At 44.5% G+C, this 2,958-nt stretch overlaps 1 pseudogene; it reads left to right on the top strand.

Annotated features, from left to right (window-relative positions):
* The first annotated feature begins 1,305 nt into the window (after positions 1-1,305).
* LOC138078937 (large ribosomal subunit protein uL22-like) lies at positions 1,306-1,813 on the top strand (annotated as a pseudogene).
* Positions 1,814-2,958: the final 1,145 nt, after the last annotated feature.

The raw sequence follows: 2,958 nt of genomic DNA on the forward strand, positions 1-2,958 counted from the left end.
TGACTTTCATCATAAATATCTTAAAGCTGCCTCTCATCCTCAGAGACGCCTATTCCTCCTTACCTGGTTGCAGTCCTTTAAATTCACTCCAGGAACACCATGTATTTTATATTGTTGCCATCTTCTACAGAATGAGTTCTGTAGAACTCTTAAACTTTGGAACTGTTTTTATTAATGTAATAAAGATAAGTGTGCTGGGGCCAAGTCTGAGTGTGTCTGTCCTCGTGTATGAAGTCGTGGACAGGAAAACTTTACTGAACTGTTTTCCCTCAGCACCTAATGCAGCTGTGTCCCCATGGGTGCAGTGTGCACTCAGCATCAGCGGTGGCCCCCCTATCCCAATGCAGCAGGGTGACGGGCGCATGTGTGCCTGTGGAGATGTGATGCTGGCTTTGGCAGGAAAACTCCCCACTCTGCACCCATGGGGCTACTCCTGCTCCACCCACGGTCTTCATGTTAAAGTCCTTTGGCAAAATATGTCTAGAGAAAAGTTTCTTTCAGAATAACCAAGAATAACCCCACAACATTCCGTTTGAGAGTTTCACACTTTGTCCCCACGAATTCCTGTGCTGTTGGTCAGATGGTGGAGGCAACTGCTTTTTCTCATTACACCCACTGTTTGGCTAGCAGCCCCAGCGTCCCACATTTCATGAGATCAGTGGACTAGTAGGAATATGTGGAATTCACAGAGGTGTTATCCTGGAAGTTCCTCACAGCACCCTTCTTCTCTGGGGAGCAGGCTATTGGGTGGTTTCACAAATACGAAATAAGTTTCAAAAAATGTTATATACAAGTGAAGTGAAGTGAAGTCGCTCAGTTGTGTCCGACTCTTTGCGGCCCCATGGACTGTAGCCTATCAGGCTCCTCCGTCCATGGGATTCTCCAGGCAAGAGTGCTGGATTGGATTGCCATTTCCTTCTCCAGGGGATCTTCCCAACCCAGGGATTGAACCCGGGTCTCCCGCATTGCAGGCAGACGCTTTACCATGGGAGCCATCAGCGAAGCCCGTTATATACAAACATATCTATAAATGATATGGGTGACATAGGGGGTGGGTACACACTTTTTATAGAGTATAGGAGAAACTCAGCCACTCCTTTTTCTGGGATGTGTGAGAAATGGATTATTCCATACCTGAAATCCCAATGGTTACCCAGAGTTGATGCTTCTAACCTTTAAGAGCCCTCGTCACTTACTCATCACTCCATGCTTTTCTTTGTGAGAGTCCAGCAGATTGGGTGACAATTCCAAATTAAAAACCTCCTTAGGGCTTTTCCAGTAAGCAGCCTGATGTGATCCCTAAAAATGGTGCGCTAGTCACTCGACTTGAAAACCCCACAAAATCATGCAATCAAGAGGTTCAAATCTTCGTGTTCACTTTAAGAACACTCATGAAACTGCCCAGGCCATAAAGGGTATGCATATCCAGAAAGCCACCAAGTATCTGAAGGATGGCACTTTAAAGAAGCAACGTGTGCCATTTGGTCATTACAAGGGTGGAGTTGGTAGGTGTCCACAGCGCCGAATTTATACTACATGTGCTCAAAAATACAGAGTAATGCTGAACTTAAGGGCTTAGACATAGATTCTCTGGTCATTGAGCACATCCAGGTGAACAAAGCCCCAAAGAGGTGGTGCAGGACTTAACAGAGCTCACGGTTGGGTCAACCCCTCCATGACCTCTCCCTGCCACATTGAGATGATCCTTATGGAAAAAGAACAGATTGTTCCTAAACCAGAAGAGGAGGTGGCACAGAAGAAAAAGATATCCCAGAAGAAACTGAAGAAACAAAAGCTTATGGCCCGGGAATAAATGCCGCAAAAAAAATGAAAATAAAAGTAAAAATAAATAAATAAAAACCTCCTTAGGAAACTGCAGTCCTATGCTACAGCCTTGAATTTCTTCTCACACAAAGTGCAACTGATTTGTTTTTTAAATATTTCTTTCATTCTATGCCATTACAGAGGATCTTTCTTGGCCTTTTACTTGTCCAAGTTCCTCTGCTACTGTTCATACTATGCTGGATATATGCCCAATAATCCCACTGCTGGGCATTTATCCAGAGAAAATCATAATTCAAAAAGACACATGACCCTCAATGTTCATACCAGCACTGTTAACAATAGGTAAGACAGGGAAGCAATCTAAATGTCCATAAAGAGATGAATGGATAAAGAAGATGTGGTAGAAATATACAATGGAATACCACTCAGTCACAAAAATGAACAAAATAATGTCATTTTCAGCAACATGGAAGGACCTAGAGACTGTCATACTGAGTGAAGCAAGTCAGACAGAAAAAGACAAATATCATATGATATTGCTTATATGTAGAATTTAAAAAAAATGGTACAAATGAACCTATTTACAAAAGAGAAGTAGAGTCAGAGATGTAGAAAACAAACTTACAGCTACCAAGGGGACAACTGGGGGAGGGATAAATTGGGAGATTGACACTGGCATACACACACTACAGTTCGGTTCAGTTCAGTCGCTCAGTCGTGTCCGACTCTCTGTGACCCCATGAATCGCAGCACGCCAGGCCTCCCTGTCCATCACTATCTCCTGGAGTTCACTCAGACTCACGTCCTTTGAGTCCGTGATGCCATCCAGCCATCTCATCCTCAGTCGTCCCCTTCTCCTCCTGCCCCCAATCCCTCCCAGCATCAGGGTCTTTTCCAATGAGTCAACTCTTCGCATGAGGTGGCCAAAGTACTGGAGTTTCAGCTTTAGCATCATTCCTTCCAAAGAAATCCCAGGGTTGATCTCCTTCAGAATGGACTGGTTGGATCTCCCTGCAGTCCAAGGGACTCTCAAGAGTCTTCTCCAACACCACAGTTCAGAAGCATCAATTCTTCGGCACTCAGCCTTCTTCACAGTCCAACTCTCACATCCGTACATGACCACAGGAAAAACCATAGCCTTGGCTAGACGGACCTTAGTCGGCAAAGTAATGT

The sequence above is a fragment of the Capricornis sumatraensis genome, chromosome 4 (genome assembly GCF_032405125.1).
Source record: "Capricornis sumatraensis isolate serow.1 chromosome 4, serow.2, whole genome shotgun sequence".
Lineage (NCBI taxonomy): Eukaryota > Metazoa > Chordata > Mammalia > Artiodactyla > Bovidae > Capricornis > Capricornis sumatraensis.